Raw genomic sequence first — 18,634 nt, forward strand, 5'->3', positions numbered from 1 at the left:
GCTGCTTAACTAGATGGGCACAAGGTCATATATAATAAACGCATGTTAAGTAGATCAATAAGTTTATGTCAATGATAACATCGTTTTAAAACTACAGTACATTATTATATTGAGCATCAAGCGTTGCGACCTTTTTTTGGTCATTTTAGTGAACTAAACTCCAGTTACATTAAATTAAAACATACAACTATTACTTATCTTATTTTTTCTTAAAGCCTTATACCGCATTATTGCCCTGTTTATAACACTTCTAAAGATACAAAAAGCCGGTATATTTATTCTTCTTAGTATCACATAAACGAATCACGGCAAGCGGCAGCAGCCATAGAGCACGCGCTCGCTCGCGAGAGGTGGGGGCAGAGTCGTGCCGCGCGCGGCGCGGTGGGATTGTGGGAATCGGCAACACTGAGAGCCAGGGGATAGAAAAATGGCGGCGGCCGAGTGTGCTGCAAACCAATTGCGGAAGTGAGGTAAGTGTTATTCGCCAGCTTTAAATACGTTTTTTTGAATTAAAGCTTTTCGAGGTATACTTCGAAAGTCACTCTACTTGAAACCAGAACTTTAACCAGGATTCCCTTTGAAAGGAAATGCTGATTTAGGCAGGAGTATGTCACCCTCCCTCCCTCTCTCTCCTTTTCTCTAAACGTGTGCGTGTGTGTCTGCTTTGGGGAAAGTTGTTGCGCTAAACAATCGTCTGCGCCCCCCTCCTCGTTCTTGTGCCCTCTTTCGTCGTTTGTATTTGCGGTGTCGCTTTTCTTTTGCAGCAGTTACTACGATCAGCGCATCCAATATGTTAGTGTAATGGCGATTTTATTATTTTTTATCCCAACATTCCCCCCGACCACATTTGCACAACTGATTAAGTCTGCTCATAACCAGCGAAGCGGTTGGAAATGTCGCGCACAGCTCAGTAAATAGAGAAGGTGCCAGCGTGCTTTCTTGTTAGATGTTTCACCGTGCATATATTTCACGCTGCAAAAGTTGGTCCACATTGTCAAATTTAAGTTTCCTAATGACTTTTAAGACTGCAGAATTACATACATTTGCGTTCCCTTTGCCCTATTTATTACATTGTTGCAGGGCGAGTCTTCGAGCTTCTGCATGTGCACACGCCGTCTGCAGTGCCACGATTTCCGTAGAGCACGATTGTGCCTTTCTGTTGTAAATCAGTTTGGTTGCGCATCTGCCGGCTCTGTTTTCTTGTCAGATCCCGGGATTTTAAGGTTCTAAACCAAAAGCAGGATAGTGTGGATGGTATTGGCGCGCCAGACAAATCCGTTGACTGGTGATCGTCGCACACAAGGGTGCGTAGGGCGGATGGTTCTTTTTTGGACCAGAAAAATAACGTGCAAGGTTTATGATCTTAGCCCGTGACATTGGTTTTCATGTCGCAAAGAGCCTTTTGGTATGGTGTGATCGTTTCCCTTCGTATTCGGAGTTGACGGGATAGTTAGATCTTTGATTTAAAGCAGAGCAACTAAATACGTGCATTAGATAATTTTAATCAGAGGCGCACGTGAAAACTTTAAGTTGGCGTTACGGTAGCAGGAAGTCCCAGCACGTGCAAGTATCCTCTCGTCTTTATATGGTATGACGCCGAGACCGTAACTGGGTCTATGCTTATATTTGGGTATCTGTGTAATGTGAAGAACGTGATGTATAATGTCAGTTTGTTTAAGGGGCGGGTCGCATGGAGAGAGGTCTGGTCGCATCTTTAGGGGTCATTGTGAATAGAGCATTTTTTATTCATCATTTTCACACGTGCCTACCAACCTGTGAGTCACCCTTTTTACAACCAATGCCGTAAGCCTGATGTTACTCCCTGACGTCACGATCACGACGTGCAGTGTTGTTTTGATTCTATCCCTGGTAATCAGTCATAATGGAAGCGGGTAAATCAGACGACTTTCTATGTGTACTTAATTAGAAATGTTCGTTTAAATTTTAGGAAGATACATTGAGCTGAATGATACACCCCCAAAGACAACTTTCAGTGCTGTAATAGTAAAAAGTTTTGGGGATCTGCTGTCAAATCAGCATTTTAATGATTTTTAGAAACATTTCTAGACTAATAGTAAACATTGACAATATTTAGTATAAACATTTCTTTGAGCCCTTTGTACCATAAAACATTACCAAGCAAAACACATTATAATATGTATTGTATTAGCAGCATTTTATTTTTATTTAAAAGAGATTGGTATTACCAAGGGCATGTAGTGTTATAAATAGCACCAGGACTGTTAATATGGGCATGAATTACCAAGGGTGATTGATTGGCTCCCAGTTTAATACCAGAGTATTGCATTAAATATTCTAAATTAGCAAGTAGGAAACACTGTATACCTAAAAAGGATGGGTTAAGATGAGAATATGCCAAATAAAAGTACCCATCAAAGTGAATACACAAGGGAAAGATTGGTTTAACATTAAGTCACATTTAGTTCTGGGTTGCCTATTTTGGTTTTTGGGAGACAGTGCAGTGTTTTTTTCTGTGAAACCCGCATTTATTTGGACACACATTTGAAGTTTTATTTAAGCTGTTGTTTTGACTTATACTGTACATATTTTTTAATCTTAATGCCATTCATTCACTCAAGAGTGAGTTTGTTACAATATTTTTTTGGCCTATACATGTCCAGAGGAGGTGAAGTGTGCTATTGGACTGAGGGTGATTGGTTAGTCAGTTGATGCACAGAAAAAATACCTGGAACTGAGCACTCAGAAAGCAGTCAAAATGGATACGAATTTTATAAGATGCTCATCTTCCTCAGAGCTTTTGGCTATAAATATGGATGCTGTTGTGGTTGGAAACACTTAAATTATTTGGCACTGCCTTTTTCTCCACAATCTGCACTGGTTAAAAAGCTCAACATTGAATATTTTACTTTGTCAACTGATAGGATTTAACAGTCTACTTTTTGGGGAAACCCCCCGAAATATTTTAACACTGTAAAAATGTATACATGGAGCAGATAGCACTACACCTTTTTGTAGGCTGTTATGAAAAAAATCGTTGAGAAGATGAATTCCTTTGTTTTTGTGGGCACTGTTTTTCTAATGTAGGGTTAAAGGAGGCTGGAGCTCAGCAGTGCAGCCTCAGATAAAAGTAATGAATGCTACTTTTAATAAATTCATCCTTTAATAAACTAAAATTTGTGTTTTTGTAAAAGTTACCATATTCAACAAAATATTTTAGAATGCAAAAAAACATGTACATAATATAAAATTAGGATGCACTAATTAGGTACAGTTGTAGTTAGCATAGCTAGAACAGGTCAACAGTGTTGCAATATTGACCAAAACCAAATTTCAGCTGTCCCAAGTATGATACATGGGTCACCTCCTTCATGCAAGTTGCTTTTGTTTTTTTTTAATTTACCTAGCGATATACTAAAATTCTGCTCATGTCTTTTCAAACTTCACTATCTAATCTGCTATTAAGATCAGTTTCTGCATTTACAAGTTACATTTGGCTAACTCAAGAAGCTTACTGCTGTTCCTGAGCTTTTATTAGTCATGCTGATTAGTTCGAGCATAGATTTGTCATGACAGTCAAGAGACTGCTTGCAAAATTTTGGGGGTTCAAATGAAAAATTGGACTTTCTGCTATTTTTTTCTGAAAGAGTCTATATGCCATGTATTGTAGAATATTACATTTTAGTTGGAATGATGTAACTCTTGAATACTGATTTCTAAAACATTTTTACTCCTCATTGTCACTGCTTTTTACTATATTTAAATTTAGGAAGTGTATTTAGACATTTTAACATTCACTTAACAAATAATTTAAGTTATTAAAGTTGAATGCTGCTTATCCTGTTCAAGACAGAACATATTATGGCTTCTATAAAACATTCAAAAAGGGATTAGTCAGAAGAAGACACAGTTCTATTGGCAACCTTACATCAAAATAATAAGAAGGAATGAAATGTAAGATGGATATTATTTTAAAGGCAAACTTAAACTTTGCAGCTAGATCCTGCTTATATTTCCAACATAACAATAAAGGTGAGCCAGAAATTTAAAATAATGTATTTGTTGACATTACTTTTTAAGGATTAGGCATTGAATACATATACAATGCAAAGAAGATTGATTTTCTGACACACTCACTCATTCAAGACAAAAAAAACGTATTTCCCATTTAGTTTAAAAAAATATGAAATTTTACAGGATTGTACATCTAGGACAGTAGGTATCTATTAAGAATAGATATTTCGATATATCAATATTTAGGGGTGTAAACAAACTCTATAGTAGAAAAGCTAAATATCCCAAAATTTTAAAACATGTTTTGACTAATAATTTTAATTAGCTTTTTTTATTTATTGATAATAACGTTGTGCTGGTTAGGCTCTTCTAATGCACCACATGCTTTTACATTGCAGTGCTGAGACTGGGAGAGAAACTGTTCTGTTTGGCTTTTTAGGTCTCTCTGTTTTTTGCACATGAAGGCTGCTAACCGAAGAGATAGGCAGGTTGTACAAAGGTTGGCACTGGTCAGTAGGGTTGATGGACAAGTCAGAAAGGTGAGGTGTCCTGAACAGGAAAAAGAGATGGTATGTGTCATGGTGCGTGAGCTGTGAAGTAGATGGATAGTATAATACTGTACCCCTCCTCCACCTGCATCCCTGGAGAACATACAACTGGTGATAAATAAAAAAAATTCTTGAGTAAACTAAGTTAAAAACCCACGTGTGAAGCTGAGTTAAGTTCAGTAGGGTTGGTACCGATGTGTAATAAATACGTCACGTGAATTGCAAATTTTGATTTCCAGTTTGCTGTACTTTTTCATTCGACTTTCCATTTTTTCAATTTTGTAAGTTTATTTGGGGTTTATTTAATTTCTTATTGGTTAAAGTTTATAGTTCTCCACTTTTTCTGAAGTAAACTGTTGTTTCCATATTTCAGGTGCCACATTCAAAGGTGGCATAGTGGTAGTGCTGCTGCTTTGCAGTAAGGAGATTGTGGGTTCGCTTCCTGGGTCCTCTCTGTGTGGAGAGCGCTTTGAGTAGTGAGAAAAGCGCTATATAAACGTAAAGAATTATTATTATCTAAACACTCCAAAACTGTGTAATGATACAAGATTATAGATCAAAGTGCTACATTCTAATCTGATTTAAGATACTATTTTTACAGGATGTCCTACCAGAGAGAATATTTATACCCAAAATTCCCATTATTCCTAATTACCTGTTTCAATTCAGAACAAAACAGGTCTGGTGCGCCAATGCATCTACTGCAGGAATGTTTTACCATATTTGTAGCTTGTTTAAGAGTAAGCGGTTCCATTGAACTAATAGTACTAGTACCAGGTTTTTTTTTTTTTTTTTTGTTTTTTTTTTAAAAGCTTCAAATATTATGTATAGAAAAGTATTTAAGTTACATACTACTTCTGCTGCAGCTGGTTAATGAATGCCACTATTACCGAGGCCCATTGTTTTGGGAAACTTTCCACAGGAAACTGTATAATACGGCTAGTTGTTGACCATACAAGCAATTTTCAGACAGATAAAAACGCAACCATCTTGATGCTTTGCTTTGTTGATACCCACAGTTTCTTTGGAATCCAATTCACCATCCACTTCTACATTTTTTTGGCCTTTTTAAATGTCTAATTATACTTTTATTATGATTCCTTTTATTAAGAAGTTAAATCCTGTGGCCATTTATATATTTGGTGTTTTTGGTTATAGGTTACGTTTGTTGTGACATATTTGTTTAAATAATGGAAAAAAAATAACTTGTTCCTTTGTAAAGCGTAGTAAAGTGATTTGAGCTGTTTTCAAGTTATAATGCATTAAAATGGTTTGCTTAAATGAGAAAAATCCACTGCACATGTACCTGAAGCTCTTCCCTAGACAATGACAATGCAATCATTTGTCTTCTTAATGTGTTTTTTTGTAGTTAAGATTAAATTGTCAACTGGCACATTCCTGGTACATATTACTATTTTGCCCATATGGTAACACGTTTCATAATGCTATCTTTAAGAATATTAAAATTTGTGGATACTGTATTTGCACACAGTACCTTTAGCTTTTTATTAATTACACCAAGTTCATATTACATACAGTATGTACTGTATTTTACCTGGGTCGTGTTGTGTTTTTTTTTTTTTTTTAATTTAATTTAAATGGATACGGTGGACAGGTGCACACTGAAACGAATCCTCTCATATTTTATTTTAACCTAGCTGGTGGGGACTAGAGCTAATGAATTATAATATTAAAAAAAATACTCTGGATAGGGCACTAGTTCATCACAAGAAAACCTCACATACACTTTTATGTTTGAGGAAACAATTAGCATAACATGCAAATATTTTTGGATTTGTAGGAAATTTGAGCAGTCAGAGAAACTCCTACAAATATGGGGATAATGTAGTGCTGGGCGGTATACCGGTTCATACCGAAAACCATTTTTTATTTTTGTTATGAAACTGTTTAAGGGGGACCTTTTTTCACTGCTACACCGCTAAACACATGCAATGGTGTACATACATTAGTGGAGGTGTTGCGCGAGGGCTCTTTTTCACTGCTACGCAGCTAAACAAGCATACAACGGAGTACATGTGTTAGTGGAGGTATTGCGCGGTGAAAATGGACAGAGAACATTCCGAAACTGAAACTGTAGCAGACGATAAAGTTGAACATGATGACACAGAAGAACTTTTGCTGGAAAAAGGAGTTGCGTCTGTTGTCTGGAGATATTCTGGATTTAAAAGGTCAGATGTGGACCATTATGTTTAAATGTGTGAATACTGTTTCTATATTACTGGATAATACTCCTTTTCTAAGACATGTTCAGTGCAATACAACTTTTGACAAGCACCTGTGGATATTTTACTAAGTCTAAATGCCTCTTTGGATGGTTGAAAATATGTTGTCAAAATTTTAGTTTGTTGTTTGCAAACATTGTTCAATAAAAAGGTTCTATATTTTGACTGCATCTGTCATGCAATGTGATTCCTTCTCTTCATTAGTGCCACCCCCCTTGAAAACTATCACTTTATGGGGCCATGCATATTAATACTTGTGTGCACATTAAAATGTTTTTTTTGTACAATGTACAATTCTCATGACAGTGGAATAGGTTATTCTTAGCCAGTAATTGCAGTGGAAAATGTGGTTAACATCCACTCATGCATGGGAAAAAAAATACCGTCCAATACCGTGAAACCGGTATAATTTTGAAAAATACCGTGATATAAAATTTTGGTCATACCGCCCAGCACTAGGATAATGTTTAAAGTCTAAGGGAATTAAACACTGGTCTCTGAAGTTCTGAAACAGTAGTGATAATCGCTCTGCTACTGGACCTTCAATATGAAAAAAAAAATGTATTCTTAACAAAGAATAAATTTTATTTCTTTATTCTTAACAAAATATTTGCCATTCTGACATTCCTCAGTTTTGACATCTGATGTGAAATTCATTGAGTGGTGAATTTTGTTTTGGCTCCTATATTGTTGCTTGAGGCTCCAGCTTTCCCTGTCGAAGGTGTGCAATGTAAAAACAATAATTAATTTGTTGATTTACTGCTTGATGAATTTGTAATGGTCTACTAAAAAATAAACATGAGGCACATTTTTGTCTTTTCCTCAGTCTGTTTGAAGCTGTGCCTGCGATTTGATAATTTTCTCTGAATGTGGCCAACATGACAAGCTTGTGGCATCAAGTGGTTGAAGTAACATTGTATAACCTTTCACAGTATTCAGTCATTTTACAGTATGTAGTAAGGCATGCACATTATAATTTATTGTATACTCTTCAGATAAGACTTATTAGGAAGAATATAATTTTTTTTTATGTTTCTTAAAGATTACCATAACAGTATCTGAGATGAATTGCAAATGTCTTCAGTGTATTATGAAATTATTCTTTTAAAAAGTCCTTGGATGGAAACTGGCTATTGATCAAATTCATTGCACCATCCAACTTATTTTTGTTGGTTAGCTCTAAAACCATGTGGCAGAGTGCTGTGGGAGGGAAATTCTCTTGGGGAGAGGGATAATACATCCATCCTTTTTCCAACCTGCTGAATCCGAACACAGGGTCATGGAGATCTGCTGGAGCCAATCCCAGCCAACACAGGGCGCAAGGCAGGGAACCAATCCTGGGTAGGGTGCCAACCCACTGTAGGACACAAACACACACACACACACACACACACACACACACCAAGCACACACTAGGGCCAATTTAGAATCACCAGTTGACCTAACCTGCATGTCTTTGGACTGTGGGAGGAAACCGGAGAAAACCCACGCAGACATGGGAGAATGTGCAAACTCCACGCAGGGAGGACCTAGGAAGTGAACATGGGTCTCCTTACTGCGAGGCAGCAGCGCTACCCACTGCGCCACCGTGCCACCTGGGATAATGCAGTGATGCTTAAATCTCTTCACACAGTAGTGATTTTAGTTAAAAGCAAGAGGAAAAAAATCCAAATAGTTGAATTATTATACAGTGGGTTTGAATAAATGTCTAACAACCAAAACAGAAGAAAAATTATTAATTATTTTTACTCATTAAAAAGAACCATCTTCATTTGGTTTGTTATTCTCAAAAAACTATCATCATCCATCCATCCATCCATTTTCCAACCCGCTGAATCCGAACACAGGGTCACGGGGTTCTGCTGGAGCCAATCCCAGCCAACACAGGGCACAAGGCAGGAACCAATCCTGGGCAGGGTGCCAACCCACCGCAGGACACACACACAAACACACCCACACACCAAGCACACACTAGGGCTAATTTAGAATCACCAATCCACCTAACCTGCATGTCTTTGGACTGTGGGAGGAAACCGGAGCGCCCGGAGGAAACCCACGCAGACACGGGGAGAACATGCAAACTCCACGCAGGGAGGACCCGGAAGTGAACCCGGGTCCCCAGGTCTCCCAACTGCGAGGCAGCAGCGCTACCCACTGCGCCACCGTGCCGCCCCAACTATCATCATGTATTACAAAATTAAACAGGTCTGCTCTTTTCTCTGTTGTACTCCCTGTGGAAGTGGTAATGTCTTTCAGTGTATGTAACATAGAGAACATGCTGAACATAGAGAAAGCAATACATTTCAATTTTTGATATTCTTTTGTTTTTTCAATGGGTAAATAGTGCCCAACAGTGACAACGTAGCTGATTGAAGTGTCCCAAGTAGCGATCAACTAGCAAACATTGATGTGGGGGCTGTAAAAGCAACATTTGTAACTGGGTGTGAAAGGCTAGATGTCTAAGATCAGTTTGTTTTCGGGGAGATGTGTGTTCGTCACTGTCTTAGTCTGCATTATGGATGTCACAATACCAGAATTTTTGTATTTGATTACAATTGTAATGAAATTTTATGATACTTGATATCTTTAGATAGATAGATGCTTTATTAATCCCCAAGGGGAAAATTAGATACCATGGCAAAAACAGAAACCACATTCAGTGTTCTTTTAATAAAAGTTCTTTCATTATTGAAGTGAAGATTTGTGCCTTTTTCTGTAATACAATATAAATACTAACAGTAACAACAACTTTAAAATACTGGTATATCCATCAAGTAATTACACAACAATAATTTAAGTAAACTAAGATGTGCATTTATAAATATCAAAATACAATGCAGGGATTGAATTTTAATGTGTGGCAAAGATGGGAATCCCCACAGTGTAATAACAAATGGGCTTTATAATCTTGGGGGAATTTTAGCATAGGGTTATAAAAAATTATGTACAGTATCACGAACCACCCAATTTATCTTAGCATGCGCACATTCTAAATCTAATGTCTGACATTTCCTTTCCACAAACTGAGAAATACTGCTTAAATTCACTTGCTAAATATAAAAAATAAAAACATTATTTTATATGTACTGTTGAATTAGTGAATTCCCAGATCACTCCTGATATTTCCATTTAAACATGATTTTAATGTCTGGTTTGTCAGTGAACCTATGGGTTAGGTTTGTAATATTTGCAATTGTAATATTTATATTTGAGTCGTTAGTGGTTTAAAATATTATCATAGAGTAATATTTAACAGGTTTGTCAAATTAATTAGAAATGAGTACATTAGAGGGTCAGCTCAAGTTCGACAGTTGGGTGATATGCATATCCTGCTAAATGATTGTTTTGCCAATTACTTGTCTCTGTTAATGCAGCACATTAACAGGGGGATGTACGTTGTCCTTTTGAAGCATTGAAACACTAAATAAATTTTATTTTGGTATTAACAAATGGAGCAGCTCTTGTCATTGCCTGCATGGACAAACCAAACAGTCACTTCATTTGAATCTTGCGTTGATGTTTACTTGTTACAGTGGTTGTTTGTGCTGGCAGTCCTATATGGGTAACTGTAGATGCATGTGAATCACTTGCCAGCACAATCACGAACAGTACTGTATGCACAGTTTATAAAATGGATGGGTGCTTGGACTCGGACATCTGTAGAATTGCTTTTTACATTCAAAGAGAATGAATGGAAAGCCTCTGTTCATTTAGAATCTGATTTAGAATCACTTTTATTCACCAGTATTTAATGCATAGGAATTTAACTTGGTAGCTGTTTATAACATTAAACAACATCATATACTGTACAAATGCATAAGTAAGAAAAGTTAAATTATATGATTTATAAACAGTTGCAGAATAATGCAGTTATAAAGGAGCTGTGCAAGTTAAGGCATGAGTGTATGTACATAAAGGTGCATCTCAATAAAGTAGAATATCATCGAAAAGTTAATTTATTTCAGTAATTCATTTCAAAAAGTGAAACTCATATATAGATTCATTACACACAGAGTGCTATATTTCAGGGGTTTTATTTCTTTTCATTTTGCTGATTATGGCCTACAGGTAATAAAAATCAAAATTCAGTATCTCATAAAATTAGAATATTACATAACACCAATAAAATATGTCCATGTACACACTCAATACTTGGTTGGGACTCCTTTTCCATGAATTACTGCATCAATGTGGCATGGCTTGGAGGCGATTAACCTGTGGCACTGCTGAGGTGTTATGGAAGCCCAGGATGCTTTGATATAGACCTTTAGCTCATCTGCATTGTTGGGTCTCGTGTCTCTCATCTTCCTCTTCACAATACTATGGGGTTTAATTCAGGTGAGTTTTCTGGGCCAATCAAGAACAGTGATACCATAGTCTTTAAACCAGGTATTGGTACTTTTGGCAGTGTGGGCAGGTGCCAAGTCCTGCTGGAAAATGAAATCAGCATCTTCATAAAGCTTGTCAGCAGAGGGAAGCATCAAGTGCTCTAAAATTTCCTGGTAGACAGCTGCACTGACTTTTGACTTTATAAAACGCATTGGACCAACACCAGCAGATGACATGTCTCCCCAAATCCTCACTGACTGTGGAAACTTTACAATGGACCTCAAGCAACTTGGATTCCGTGCCTCTCCACTCTTCCTCCAGACTCTGGGGCCTGGATTTTCAAGTGAAATGCAGAATTTACTTTCATCTGAAAAGAGGACTTTGGACCACTGAGCAACAGTTCAGTCAGTTTTCTCCTTAGCCCAGGTAAGACACTTGTGATGTTGTCTATGGTTCAGGAGTGGCTTGACACAAGGAATGCGACGGTTGTAGCCTATGTTCTGGATATGTCTGTGTGTGGTGGCTCTTGAAGCACTGACTCCAGCCGCAGTCCACTCCTTGTGAATCTCCCCCAAATTCTTGAATGGGCTGGGCTTCACAATCCTGTCAAGGCTGCAGTTGTCCCTGTTGCTTGTGCACCTTATTCTTCAACATTTTTTCCTCCCACTCAACTTTCCATTAATATGTTCACTCTGTGAACAGCCAGCTTCTTTAGCAATGACCTCCCCATTATTGTGTGGCTTACTGAACCAGTCTGATAGACCATTTTAAGGCTCAGGACACCTTTGCAGCATTTTTGGGTTAATTAGCTGAGTGGATTGTGACACCATGAGTCTACGAACTTTTTCACATTATTCTAATTTTCTGAGATACTGAATTTTGGGATTTCATTAACTATAAGCCATCCATCCATTATCCACCGCTTATCCGAGGTCGGGTCACGGTGGCAGCAGCCTAAGCAGGGAATACTATAACTATTAACTATAAGCCATAATCATCAAAATGAAAAGAAATAAACACTTGAAATATATCACTCTGTGTAATGCATCTATATAATGAGTTTCACTTTTTGAATCGAATTACTGAAATAAATTAACTTTTCCAATTTATTGAGATGCATATGTACACACACCTTCATACAGCATATGAGAAAAAAAGTTAGTAAATGACAATATAAAAAATACTGAACAATATATTATTGGTGATTGCAGCTTGTAAGCAGCAGCATTTATTAGTGCAAACAAAATGAAGGACATTTTCCATCCTTCTTTTCCAATGAGCTACTGTCATTGATAACGGACTACCTAATTAAAAGTGTGAACCTGTTGCCACAAGGTGCAAGCAGATTAGTTAATGCATTAAGAATCGAGGTAGATAATGATTGTTTTATTGGGGTACTGTTTCTTTAAGAAGGGGTTCTGTGTTTTAGGGGTTATTGAGAACTAGAAAGTATTAAGTCTTAAGCTTCTTTTTATGACTGTTGAAATATATGAAATGGAAAATAAACGTTGCTTGAAGGAAACCCAGGGCTTGTCTTGTTTCCTGCACTTTTTTTTGTTTCTTCACGATGGTAACCCAGTCCAGACAGCAACTTGCTGGCTTTCTAAGACTTCTCACCATCCGTCATAGCTGCTATTTTACCGGGTGTAATGCTAGCTGTCCCGCTCAGTTGTTAATTTTGTATTTTATCATTAAACTTCTTCCTTTCAATGTGGTTCTCTCTCTCTCTCTCTCTCTCTCTCTCTCTCTCTCTCGTTTCCTTTTTCAAGGCAAAAACGAGCTGGAGTCTGTGCAGAACCACCCCTACCAAACCAAAACTGGCCGTCTTTGTTCCCTGGTCTTTTTCAAGTCTTCCCCATTTGCTCCTTTTGGCCAATCCCATTGCATGAGCAGAAATCAGACCCTCGCTCAATTAATCACAACAGAGATACTGTCAAGATGGGTTGTACTCAGCTTGTTAACCAGGCACTTCTCAAACAGTTAACCAGGCACTTCTCAAACAGCGATTCAAAAACATTATTTTTTTCTTTTTACAGTTTATTAAAATTAAGCTAAATTTTGTTGTGGGATGTTTCATACATCGCAGGCAATGATGTATTTGAAAAAATTATAATTTTCTACCTGGGATGTTGTATCTTGGGTTGAGGTTTTTAACCAGTTGCTTAAAACCTTCCTTTTCCACCATTTAGATTTGCATCATATTCTTAGCCAAAGAATATGTAACTGCATCAGTCATTTCCATCCACCGTTTGCTCTTACTTTCATAAGGTGTGAAAATTGTGAATGTTCAAGCGATGCTCAGTTGAGTCATTTGTTCACTTTTTGGCCACATATCTCCAACTGCTAGTATCTCCTTACCTGCCATCATAGCCTAGTTGGACGGTGTGCTTTTTGCTTCAAGTGGTTCAAGTGGCTTCAAGTTCGTTGTGCTTCCACCTTTAGTGGTAATGGTTTTCTTGCATATTTTGCAGTGTATTGTGCTTTGTTGGAGGTCCAATGTCTTGTAGCCAAATCACTTCCATACTATTGAAGTAGCTCCCTTTTTAGGTACTAAATCCTCATCATAGGCTTCCTCTTGAATATTATCGTTGGGCGTAGCTTTGTACCATCTGCCAAGCAAGAGAGGACAGCGGTGAAATGGGTTTTTTCATGGCCCGTTGACTTAATAAGTACGGTCTTCTCATCAATACCTCCTACAGTTCGATTCCCCGGCATATCAAATGTCATTGGCGTTTCAACCATGTTACCAATGTTACTGAGATCAAAGTCATGCCTTTGTCTTTGCTTGATAATAAATTAATGAAAGGAACTGACCTTTTCTTCTAGATCTTTCGGCAGCTTCTACGTGATTTTTGTTCGCTGACGAAGGCACTGCCCATATCTGTTCATAAACCGCGTACACCAGCCAGCTGATGCTTGAAATTTCAACAAAGGCTTACCATCGATCGTTAAATACTTTCCTTCTTTTGCCAATTGAAGTGCCCGTAACCGAATGCTCGAATGAGTCACAATGTATCCATTTTGCCTTCATTCCACAATCCAGTCATTCAAGTCCTTTTCCAGTCCACTGAAAGGCGAAAGTCCAAAACGCAATGCTTTCTTAGACTTTGGCATTGCTTGTAGAGAAGACTTATTTTTTATCCAATCTCTTACAAGTTTTTTGCTAATGCAAAACTCTCTGCCAGCCACACAATTATTGGTTTCCTCAGCACGCTGAATAACTGTCAGTTTGAACGATGCGGGATACGATGCTCTTGTCTTCTTTTCAGAATTCATGATCGTACTGGTAAGAAGTTTAACTTAATATATTGATCTATCTATAATAATAAAAGGCAAAGCCCTCACTGACTGACTCACTCACTGACTGACTGACTCATCACTAATTTTTCCAACTTCCCGTGTAGGTGGAAGGCTGAAATTTGGGCAGGCTCATTCCTTACAGCTTACTTACAAAAGTTAGGCAGGCTCATTTCGAAGTTCAAAGCGTAATGGTCATAACTGGAAACATATTTTTTGTCCATACACTGTAATGGAGGAGGCGGAGTCACGTATCGCGTCATCACGCCTCCTACGTAATCACGTGAACTAAAAACAAGGAAGAGATTTACAGCACGAGTCACACGCGGGAACGAAGGTAAATGACGTTAATTTTTTGACTGTCTTTTAATACTGTGTAACCATACATATTAACACATGTGCAATTAAACGTGTGCATTTACGGGGTGATTTTCTCAGGCTTAAAAGCTCGCCTTTTACTAAAAAGGTAAAATGCAAAACTATTTTCAATCAGTTTATTGAAACGCTCCGTTAAGGATTGCAATAACATATTCGCGAGATAAAGAACGAAGTAGGGGAAATGGAGGAACAGCCGGAAACAGCGAAGAGCAAAAAATTAATTAAACAATTGAGAACGGAGCGAGTGAAGCATACAAGCATGTTCCATAAGGGAAACAAAGCACGGTGTAAAACCTAAGTTTAAATTAAGTTTATAGAAACACTCCCGCTGCGGATTGCAATAACATATTCGCGAGATAAAAGTTTAATGAGAAGACACGAGGTATAAACGAACCACACCGCCGTGGCGCAACGTTAAGGGCAACAGTTTCAACCATTCTATGATCTGCTTCTCGCAACTGAAAGACGGCACATGGCGGATGTTATCCGAGTTGCCGACCGCAACGTTAGGGGCTTCAACTATGGCGCTGACGCCACATCTCAGTGCCAACACTTTGCAGACTCTACTTAAAAGACACGCCCTCCTCACTGGACAGTTAAAAAGACCAATCAAACTAACGATGACATCAAGTATTACCCAATCGAAAGTAGGAAAGGAGGCATCTTCATAAAATGCGTGTGGGATGATTTGCATGACACGCTGCTTTAAAAAAAAAAATGATAAAAAAAATACGGGATAAATCCCGTCCAGTATTGATTCAAAACGGGACGCGCAATTTCATTCTCAAACGCGGCACAATTCCGTATTTTAAAGGACGGGTGGCAACCCTACAGTGCCAGGTAACCACCCATACAATCAGATTGTGATTCAGACTAGGAATGCAATGAATGTAATCACCCCCGATCTACATACAAGGCGAAAGTCTTGCAACATTCAAAGATGATGGTTCGGGATAATTACTACTTATTAAGTACACCATGGCACATAAAAGAGCTTATGAAGCCTTGAACGAAAAAAGCAAGATCTCAGAGATCGTAAAAAAAAAAAAGGAGGTAATGTCGTTTTACTCGCTGTACATTTTAGTCAAACATTACCAGTTATTCCACGAGGGAGACCAGCAGATGAACTCAACGCGTGTTTAAAATCCATGCTTCTCCCTCGCTCGGTTATATGTCGCGTGTTCTCGGGTAGGTACACCAAAAAATTGTATACATTTAAGCATGTAATGGGCAAACAAAAAATGAGGTATACCGAAGGCACTGCAGTAGTACTCAATGTAACTTTACTTCTTAAATGTTAATGTTTTACTGTTTTAATAATTTATACGCTTCTTATATATTGTTCAAATTCTTTTATCAAAATACCAGACAGCGCAATGCACGATAACATGGAGTGAATACACCATACGCATCTGCCCACGGCCGCCCTGGTGTGCGCAGATAGGAGTTGATTCTAAAATAAAATAAACATAAAAAGAGTAATACAATCATCACCCATAAAGCGGATAGCAGACGTGACGTAATATATGTGTACCACATTTCAAGTCTATACGTGAAACGGTTTGCAAGCTACAGGTGATTTAAAATCCTGGACAGACCAACGAAAAGCCACGGTAGCAAATTATAGAAGAAGATTTTTACTGTTTAATAATTTATATTTATATGAAATGTGCTTCTTATATATTACTTTATATTCTCATATGATAATGATGTTAAATGTTGTTTATATTGATTCTATGTTATTGTAAGTGCATCTATGTGTGTATATGTATGTATGTATGTATGTATGTATGTATGTGTATATCCATCCATCCATCTTCCAACCCGCTGAGTCCAAACACAGGGTCACGGGGGTCTGCTGGAGCCAATCCCAGCCAACACAGGGCACAAGGCAGGAAACAATCCTGGGCAGGGTGCCAACCACCGCAGGACACACACAAAACACACCCACACACCAAGCACACACTAGGCCAATTTAGAATCGCCAATCCACCTAACCTGCATGTCTTTGGGACTGTGGGAGGAAACCGGAGTGCCCGGAGGAAACCACGCAGACACGGGGAGAAACATGCAAACTCCACGCAGGGAGGACCCGGGAAGCGATCCTGGGTCCCCAGATCACCCAACTGCGAGGCAGCAGCGCTACCCCACTGCGCCACCGTGCCGCCCACGTATGTGTATATATAATATAAAAAATATATATATAAAAAATATATGTGTATAAGTATATATAATATATCTGTATATGTGTGTATATGTGTGTGTATATGTGTATATGTATATATATATGACAGCAAACACTCATAACAATGACAACACAATTACATTGACAATCATGTTACGTTATTTTTAAATGTTTCCTTTACTTTTTCATAACCTCTTTAACACACTACTCTCCCGCTGCGAAGCGCGGGTATTTTGCTAGTTTTACTAATAAACCGCAATTAAATATACATAGGCTAATAATGCAGAGCATGTGGGATCTTCAAGCTTCTTCCAGAAACAATTCAATGCAAATTTAATAAAGAGCTGCAAAACGTTGCGCCAAATGAATGTTGAGTGTATGTTTCCGGTTACCGCCATCTACTGGCAGCTAATGGTATGTTTGTTATCCAAAACCTGCAAAAGCTAATGCTCAAATTCAAGTACGGAATTTCACAGTTTAAAGAATTATTTAATGAAATTAGTGTTGCCCCATGGATAAGTCGACTCTGTGTTTTTGAATGAATTTTAAGGCATACATTTTTTGACTTATACGCGAGTATCTACGGTACTCTTTATTCCTTTGCTAAGACATGTTCAGTGCAATACAACTTTTGACAAGCACCTCTGAATATTTTACTAAGTCTAAATACCTCTTTGGATGGTTGAAAATATGTTGTTGTTATAGTTTTAAGTTGTTTGCAAAATTTGTTCAATAAAATGGTTCTACAGGTGCTGGTCATAAAATTAGAATATCATGGCAAACTTGATTTATTTCAGTAATTCCATTCAAAAAGTGAAACTTGTATATTAGATTCATTCATTACACACAGACTGATGTATTTCAAATATTTATTTCTTTTAATGTTGATGATTATAACTGACAAGTTGGGATTAATAAAATATCTATCTCTATCTATCTTATGATGTGTATATATCAGGTTTAAATAAACAAAAAGGAGCATTGAAACATTAAAATACTTAAAAATGAGGCTTTAGGAACAGATTTAACAGAGAAGCTGCTGCTGATGGAGACTTGAAAGATTATTTTGAAAGTGTAGTTTTACCCACCAGATTGGCAATAAATAGTGCTTGCATCTGTATCAGTACCATATGTACAGTTGTGCTTGAAAGTTTGTTAACCCTTTAGAATTTTCTATATTTCTGCCTAAATATGACCTAAAACATCATCAGATTTTCACTCAAGTCCTAAAAGTAGATAAAGAGAAACCAGTTAAACAAATGAGACAAAAATATTATACTTGGTCATTTGTTTATTGACGAAAATGATCGAATATTACATATTTGTGAGTGACAAAAGTATGTGAACCTCTAGGATTAGCAGTTAGTTTGAAGGTGAAATTCAAGTCAGGTGTTTTCAATTAATGGGATGACAATCGGGTGTGAGTGGGCACCCTGTGTTATTTAAAGAACAGGGATCTATCAAAGTCTGCTCTTCACAACACATGTTTGTGGAAGTGTATCGCGGCACGAACAAAGGAGATTTCTGAGGACCTCAGAAAAAGAGTTGTTGATGCTCATCAGACTGGAAAAGCTTACAAAACCATCTCTAAAGAGTTTTGACTCCAACAATCCACAGTCAGACAGATTTGTACAAATGGAGGAAATTCAAGACCATTGTTA

The 18,634-nt window shown here is 37.7% G+C and overlaps 1 protein-coding gene across 2 annotated transcripts in view; it reads left to right on the forward strand.

The window, feature by feature from the left end:
- The first annotated feature begins 382 nt into the window (after positions 1-382).
- zzz3 (zinc finger, ZZ-type containing 3) overlaps positions 383-18,634 on the forward strand; it is a 225,967-nt gene continuing 207,715 nt past the window's right edge. Inside the window, exon 1 of one of the 2 annotated variants that reach the window (XM_051933111.1) lies at positions 383-470. The gene's annotated coding sequence lies outside the window, so the exon portion shown is untranslated. The remainder of the gene's footprint in view (positions 471-18,634) is intronic. The other variant, XM_051933113.1, reaches the window with a different exon arrangement.

Source organism: Erpetoichthys calabaricus, chromosome 10, assembly GCF_900747795.2.
Source record: "Erpetoichthys calabaricus chromosome 10, fErpCal1.3, whole genome shotgun sequence".
NCBI classification, from domain to species: Eukaryota; Metazoa; Chordata; class Cladistia; order Polypteriformes; family Polypteridae; genus Erpetoichthys; species Erpetoichthys calabaricus.